The sequence below is a fragment of the Meleagris gallopavo genome, chromosome 2, assembly GCF_000146605.3.
Source record: "Meleagris gallopavo isolate NT-WF06-2002-E0010 breed Aviagen turkey brand Nicholas breeding stock chromosome 2, Turkey_5.1, whole genome shotgun sequence".
Lineage (NCBI taxonomy): Eukaryota > Metazoa > Chordata > Aves > Galliformes > Phasianidae > Meleagris > Meleagris gallopavo.
Window position 1 is genome coordinate 30260264 of NC_015012.2, and position 7860 is coordinate 30268123.

Genomic DNA, 7860 nt, shown 5'->3' on the forward strand with positions numbered 1-7860 from the left:
TACTTTAAATGCCTTAAGGCTCTTTGACTATTTCCCAGGACCGCATCACTTTTGAATAGCAAGCATGCATCTCTTCCCTCCATTTGCATTGTATTATCCTGTTCTGAAAGGTTACTTTCCCAATTCTGTGAGTTGTACATACATGCAGTATTTGTACACCATTACTAAGCTTCCTCACAAGTGTCTTTGCTTATGAGAGCCGCAGGCTGACTATATGGAAAGAACCTTGAAGTTAATCTTACTTATGCCTTCACCCACATAACACTGTTCCCAGTGGCATATAAGTGCTCCACTCAGTTCAATTTAAAAAAAATTTAAGCAATAAGATTTTTGTTCCTTCCCTTGAGAAGCTATTTCACAGCCTAACAGAGCAGCATGTCCCTTGGACCTTATGAGCTAAAAAGTCTGTTCAAAGTGAGGAGTACAGTTCCTTCCTCACACAGGGTTTGCTTTTTCCAGTTCTATTAGCTTCCTAATCATTTTTCTCAGTGAAAGAGCAGAAGGATCTTTGTGGCAGCAAGAGAAAAAGTCCCCTAGGACTATGCATGCCCTGGTGGAGTACTGCCTGGAATTGCTGTGGGTAAAATAAGGCGAACAGCAATGAGCAGGTAGCCGAAAGTCAGTGTGCTTGAACCATTCTCTTCTCCAGAACCGCATGCAGGAAAGAAACAAAGTAAAACCAAGATAGCTAAACAAAATCAAGAGGTGATGAATAGAATTCTGAGCTCTAGCTCCTGGAACTGTGAAACAACCTCCTACCATTACCATATGGGACAGTCTAGGAACTTCTCTCAGTGGTAGCTGTAACTACCACTACCAGGTTGCAGGTTTCAAAGACACCTCATTCACCCCCGTTGACAAGCAACGAGGGCTAGCAGCCCACTTGTTGCTGATCTAGATGTCCCCACAATAGGACATAATGTCTCCACAATGAGTCTCTTCATCATTCAGAAGCTTTTCCTCTTTAACACCTTGGTTTCTCTCTCTTCCTGTCTGCAGGAATCCTCCCATGCCACAGGCACTCTCCATTTCTGGATCCCTCTCAGTTTTCCCTGTCCTCTTGTTCACACTGCAAACACTGTTCTTGCTAGTTCTGCCTGCCTCAGAGTCCCTCCCCCAGAGCATTTGTTGCACCAGCAGAAGCTGCATCACTGCTATCAGGACTTATGCTGCATCACCATTGCTGTGGCTTTGGAGTGGCTAAGAAGTAGGGTTATGCCAGCAACCCAGTTCCCTGAACTCAGGTAGATCTGTCCAAGAACGAAATTACTACAGCCAAGGATACCATGATTATATCAGAGCTAAATATGTATATATAATATAATGCAAAACAGGCACTTATTTTATGTAAGAAAGCTATTCAGATATTCTAAGCATTAATTTCACAGCAAAATCTTTCTACTAGATAGATGTATATCTGTTCTGAAAAAGGCTGACAAGGTCTTCACCTTCCTTAGATTAACTGTCCTTTTAGCAAATGGTGAAATTCAGCTCTATGTTTCAAGAAATATGAGTTAAAATTCAGCTCCTAAATTAAAATGTATATCAGGCTGATAGATGTAGCCATAAATAACTCACATTAGAACTTGTGGTTTTCTGACATAAGTAACTCTGAGTTTATGTCAGTAAATGAGAGAACTGTCCTGAAGAAAATATTTTAGCTCATCTCTAACTTTGATGTACTTGACTGTCACTTGCACTCAGCTGTTCCTCCATATCAGGTGATATATATATATATATATATTATATATGTATATCAATCAATATTTTATATATATATATCAAATCTTTGAATAGGTGAGTGAAACTTCAGTCTTAGTCATATATACATAGGTTGCTCTGAAATTAATGCCCTTGTGTATGCATACATGCATGTATATAGAGAGAGAGAGAGAGAGAGAGAGATATAAGCAAAATTGTTCATGTTCTTGAAGTCTGGTCTAAGAAGGATATTTTTTCTCTCAGTTTTGGAGTCTTAGACACAACCCTCTCAGTTTTGCTAATTAATCTTGCCCAGCTGCTAACTCCACAGGTGATGAGACACTCCGCTTTTCTGCTAAGAAATACAGCTTCTGTAATAGAGAAAAGTTTCCATATGTGAGAGTCTCGAAGCCTCTATTGAGAGGTTGAAAATAAGTTCTGCAGACCTTGCTCGGTAACTTGCTATGTGAGAATATCAGAACTTTGAAAACTTTTGCAGTAGAAAATGTTAAAAGTTTTTTTCCAAATAAAGATATTAAAAGAGGCTTGATTAGTGTATGTATATGCATATATACATGTATATGTGTGTATATATGTATATTTGCTACATGCCATGCAGTTCTTTACCTCTCCATCTTCCTGAAAATAGAATAAAAGAAAACAACAAAAAATTGATAAAGACCACATTACTAGATATGTGTTATTTTTCCAATAACAGCCACAAGGAATGATTTCCTCAAAAACTACTGTAAGGAATATTTACTGCATTATTGTTAGAAGTGAAACTAAATGGAGATTCACACCCAGAAAGATAGTTTGATGATGAACCTCAAAAAAACATTGTGACATTTTACCTGTATTGATGGGATGTTTTCATTCATCATTCACCTGCACTGTTCGTTAGGAACTAATCACTAGTAAACACAGCTCCAGAGAGCAGTCTGACTTGGTTTCAGACATACTGAGCAATGTTTCTGGGTTTTATTTTAAACAGGCCTGGTCAGTATATTTGTTACATCGGCTACTTGCTTTAACTGAGAAAAACAACATAATCTGATACAATCCCTGAAGACCTAACAGTGATGGGGCAGCTGATAGGTGGTGACAGCTCATTACACTGCTCATAGCTGCAACCCTCCAACAAGTGTTTCTTCCTCCCAGTGGAAGCTCTCCCCCCGCATTGTTTCTTGGGTTTGCTTCAGATTGCTGTGCTCTCCCTTTTCTTCTACTAGGGTATTAGACCTGGAGAATTTAGGGTAAAAAAGGATAGTTTCTTAGAATACCAAGGATAAACAAATGTTAAAAAGTTGTCTGGGCCATTTGTGTGCATCAAGACAGAATCTACATCTCTGATGATTAACGTGCTGAGTAAATGTGTTCCCTCGCTCTAAGAAGATCACCAAAGATATTTGGTGGTATCATCACTCCTAAAGGGTATTGTATAGCAACTCTTGAGTCACAGCCCGAACCACTGATTGAGTACCTGGGGAAAGGACTGGGTCAGCGCTGGGAGCACAGGTGAAGACAATTCAGCTGTGTGACCAGAAGGAGTGGAGCCTGGCTGTGCCTCTCTTAGACCCCATTTAAGGGCTGACTGCTACTGGGGAAGGATCTCCAATCAGGGTTCCTGTCTGTGTGGGGTTTTCTATATGAGCCTAGATCTTCAGAGGTGGGTGAGCACTTTTCCTTTGTAACACTTTTCCATTGTGCTGCTTCCTTTGTCATTACACCTGATGTATCACCATTTCATTGCATTGATCTTTCTGATCATTACAGGCATAGAAGAAATAACCTCAGGTTTTCCTTTTACATTACTATTTCTGAACTATTAACCGTTCTTGTTTTACCTTTCTAACAGGTAGAAAATTCTTCTGAAAATTAAATTGCTTCTCAAGAAGCAGTACCCAAAGCTGTCTGCAGCACTCCTACTGAAGCCTTACCTGTTCTGAGTAGTGAAGAGTTATCTCAGTGATTTTTATGTGCTACGTTCCTGTTTCTGCATTCAAGTAGAGATGTTGTCTTTCTTGCAAGCGTAACATTATTGACTCTTACTTAGTCTCCTAGTCAACCTCTTAGATCTCTTTCTGTGAAACCAATGTTCCTACGTGTAAATGTTTCTGGAAAACAGTTTTCAATGGGTTGTGCTAAAAATCTAAACAGTTATTGACTGTAAAACTAAAAAGGGTTGTGTTTATAGAACTTAAGACAAAGAAAGTAAAAGAAAAAAAAAAGGTGGTAAGCACACCACTTTTGAACTTATCCTGCTCACGTACTCATGCTGAACACTTCCTTATTTGCTTACAGTGATGTCATGCTTTATGTTAGAATTTCTCTCTAGCATCATTTTAGATGACTTGGTTTGCATGAGGATGTTGCTACAAAACAAAATCTAGTTTCCCTCTAACAAAAAAAAAAAGAAATCAACATATTCTGAGAAATTAACTGACTAGATTCTGAACAAAAAGAAATAACGTGAAATATTTCATCGAAAGTTGAGAAAGTAGTAATTAAATATTGTGCCAGATCTTCACATCAGAGAAGAGATTGAAGGCACAGGCATTTTTGAATTGATCGTACTGCATTAGAAGATTTTCATAAAAATAAAAGCAAGCAGAACCTACAGGAAGAGGTTGCTACTGTAAGTGTTACTTTGAAGATAACAAAGTTCTTAATGAAAAGCACAAGATGGAAATTCTGTGGAGAAAATAGCCGTAAACCTGATAATGTCCCCTCAGCTTACAGTGAGCTCCCAAGAGCACTGGCCAAGCTAACTGAAATTAAAGCAGCCATTAAACAGTTTTACACCCAGATAAACAGAGCTCGTCTCAATGACATCAACAGCAAATTAGAGTCCCCTGCTTTCATAATTGTAAATCCTTTTTTCCCCTCTTTTTCTTCTTTTTTTTTAAATTTAAATCTGCTGCTGCTCCCTATTTATTTGAGATTCTAGCAAAAGCAAATCTCCAGGGCTAGATAGGAATAAGATCCATTTTAGTAAAGCCTGTAATGGTTTTATGTTTTTTTGGTTTTCAGTATTGCGCATCATAACATCACATAGTGCATTGGGAGTTAAATTGCTAATGCTCCAATTCCAGGTACCTATCCCTATACATTTCAGAAATCATGGCATCTGGCCCTTCCGGGTGGGACGGTCTCTTACTGCCTTGCAGTGGGTGCTGGAGGGTGCTTTCCTAGCAGTTCCAAGCTTTTCAGGTTTGACTCGGTCTCAGGAACTCACTCTCTCCATCTTATTTGATTTATTAGTCTAAACTTCAATCAGATTGTATTATATTGTGTTATCCTGCATTCCAATATCATAGTTAGTAAAGTAAGCTTTTCTCCATAGATCATTGTTGCTGTTTTTTTCCCTTCCTTCCTTCTTATTTTTGTGTGGGGGGTGGGGGGGTAGGGGCCTACTGCCCCCCTGTCATGGGCATAGATTGATCTAGTTAACACTGTGACAAAGCCTTAAAGCAGTTGAAAGGTAATTGCTCCGTTTCTGACTTTCTTTTAAAAATAATTACGAAAAAAATAAAAATCACAACAGCATTTCACATTGAACTGAACCTATGTGATGACACTTCTTATATGTTATATAAAAATACCTGCCCTTCTGAAATAAGTTTTCTTTAGTGTATCATGTAGAAAAAGATAAAACCTTACGAAGATAACAGGTCAGGTCAACACTTCAAATTGATTAGTGGTGAAGTGTACCTGCTCTCAGTAAGGGAATGAGAATGGCATAACTTGTGCAAATGGTCATATTTCGCAGCAGAAATAATTGGGTTATTTGTCTGAGTTTTAGTACACTCCTGGAATGAGTAGATAATCTGGGAGATGCAAATAAACATATGAAAAACAGAGGCCTATTTGAACAAGTAATGGTTTAAACATTGTAAGTCTTAAGTCGTTACAGGCTGAATGGTTAATATAACCTGTGCACACTAAGATCATAATGACAAGCATGTGACAGAGGGAACCAGGAGCCTCTCCAGGTGCTCTTACAGAGATCATCATAGCTACAAAAAGACAAGAGATGGCAATCACCAGACACTTTTATTTTATATAAGTTTATTTTTGACAAGTAAGTTTGATAGCTTTCATTTATTTGCTAACGCAGTATTCTAGATTCTCTACCTTCCATAAAAGATCATGAGCCTTGAGTGTCATTTGTTATCAAACTGATCAAGTATTGATCAGCTCTCAGATTTTTAGTGAAAGACAAATACGGCACTAAATATTTCACCTAATATATTGATTATTAAATTGAGAAAAGATAAGTATCAAGCATAAAAATTTTCAGAACTTTTGTATTAGGTACTTAAATCCTGCAGGAAAGCAACAAGGACACAGCATCTCACTTTGCAAATCAATCAGTGCTTCAGAAATTTTCTCTCAAGTATTATCTATCTTTTCCTTACCTTTTGTATTTACACAAGGAGGTGGAAGGATGAGAAAAGTCAGAAGGCTATTTTTTTAGGAATCCAGTTTCATCTTTTAAAAGGAAAAGATGACACATGGAAGTAATGACTTTCCTTTCAGGACTCATTGTTCCAGTTAATAATTTCTTACTAGCACAAGCAATGTTATCTGCTGGGGAAGGAAAGTATTAGAAGCTGGGCACCTTGAGCTTTCTTCTCCCCCCTCTCTCTCTCTCTTTGATCAAATTACCCTGGAGCTTTTCAATGTCCAGTTTCACGTTTGGTAGCTTACAACTGGAAAAGAGAATGGCACATGCTCAGTAATGTTTTAAAAAATAGCTTTCCATTATTCCAGGCTCAGTCCTGTCATCAAGACTGTAGGAACACATTAATACAATCCATTAATTATTGTTTATTCACTGTTAACTCTGTGGTGAAGTATTATTATTTCATATTTCATTACTCCTATGGAATACATAAAAGAGCTCTAATTTAACACTTTCTTTTTTTTTTCTCCAATTCAATATGAATATGAAAATACAGATGGAATTTCACTCTGTCAGTTTGCAGATATTCTGTATTTTCCCTCTGTGAATAAAGGACACCAAGCCCAAATGCTGAGTTCTCTTGAGGTTATGCTCAAGGTGGAGTTGAGCAGGTGCTTTTACAGATCCTCTTAGCTCACATGCTTGGCCAACAGTTGAGCCTGGCAGGACCCTTCTCTTTCCACCTCTAAAGATCTTGTATAACTCTACCAGATGGAGAACAGAAATTTAAAATGAAGAGGAAAGGAAAGCAGGTATGATTAGTTCTTCAAACCACATTTTTTCTTCTGAATAAACCCCTTCAGTCTTTTCAAAGCTGAGATTCAGTTGTTAGTAATTTCTTTTTTATTCCCACTTAACAGAACAGGAAAAAGGACCTACCACATAATTCACAGGGATGAATTCAGTAATAGTATATATGGCGCTGTAATGAATTTACACTTCCAAATTACCTGAGGACAGAAGAGGCTGCTGTAGAAACCCAAAGTCTAAGGTCTCTTTGGAAGCTCTTATCATTGCAAAGCCTTTTTTGTTCTCTTGTATATTTATTTCAAGGAATAAGAACGTCATCAAACCTAAGGAGGAAGAGAGAAAACAGGAGAAAGAGAAGGGCAAACGTGAGGAAATAGCTCTAAGTGTGCTGCTGCTGCCCGCACAAGTGGATTGTTAAAATAGATTGTTACTTGTTAAAGCTCTTGAAGAGAGTGGTGCTGCACAGGTTAAAAAACAAAACAAAACAAAACAAAAACAACAACAACCAAAACAAAACAATCCCTGGAAGCACTGGAACTGTGGAAAAAAAAGATTCAGATCCATTTCAGGGCAGTGCAGATCTAACTCACCAGAGAAAGTGCAGTTTTCAGATTACTGTTTTTCAGTTACTTGTACCACTGTGCAGATTCTAGGCTGAGGAGAGAGGAGGGGCTTGGTTCTGCTAGAGCCTTAGTCCGCCTGCTTCATCATCCAGTTTACAACAGGTTGATCCTCACCCAGATTATGACTCTTTTTCTCAAACTGCCAGCATATGAGAATGTAATATCCAAAATTTCTCTGTTTTCATTTTTCCTGCCCCAAACCACTTTTCCTCTATTTCCAGTGCAAACACCATACATGAAGCACATGAGAAAGTCTCATTTCTGTTCTTTTTATGCCATGTAGCATGGCATACATGGCAAACTCTCTACACAGGTTTT

General features: G+C 38.1%; 1 long non-coding RNA gene across 1 annotated transcript; it reads left to right on the top strand.

Annotated features, from left to right (window-relative positions):
* Positions 1 to 3308: 3308 nt before the first annotated feature.
* LOC109366411 lies at positions 3309 to 4117 on the top strand. Its single transcript, XR_002112722.1, has 2 exons — positions 3309 to 3370; positions 3560 to 4117. It is a non-coding gene; the product is annotated as an uncharacterized LOC109366411 (long non-coding RNA).
* Positions 4118 to 7860: the final 3743 nt, after the last annotated feature.